General features: G+C 70.9%; 1 protein-coding gene across 1 annotated transcript in view; it reads right to left on the bottom strand.

Annotated features, from left to right (window-relative positions):
- Nucleotides 1-261, bottom strand: part of LOC104834893 (neurexin-2-like) — a 33,002-nt gene that overhangs the window by 27,650 nt on the left and 5,091 nt on the right. The gene's annotated exons all lie outside the window — the stretch shown is intronic.

Below are 261 nucleotides of genomic sequence, written 5' to 3'. Positions count from 1 at the left end.
CTGCTCCTTGCACGCCCCTCACACAATGCACCAGCCCTGCTCCTTGCACACCCATCACACCGGCCCTGCTCCTCGCATGCCCATCACACCGGCCCTGCTCCTCGCACGCCCCTCGTGCAGCGCACGAGCCCTGCTCCTTGCACGCCCCTCGTGCCAGCCCCGCCCCTCGCGGGGGCGGGGCAGAGCTCACCCAATCCCTGGCAGCCTGATACCTGCCCCTCCATTGGCGGCCGGCGCCCCTTCGTTTGCATAGCCCCGCCC

This window comes from Haliaeetus leucocephalus, unplaced genomic scaffold (genome assembly GCF_000737465.1).
Source record: "Haliaeetus leucocephalus isolate CR32 unplaced genomic scaffold, Haliaeetus_leucocephalus-4.0 Scaffold343, whole genome shotgun sequence".
Taxonomy (NCBI): Eukaryota; Metazoa; Chordata; class Aves; order Accipitriformes; family Accipitridae; genus Haliaeetus; species Haliaeetus leucocephalus.
The sequence above is the reverse complement of the archived record's forward strand: the minus strand, read 5'-3'. Positions and strand labels throughout refer to the sequence as shown.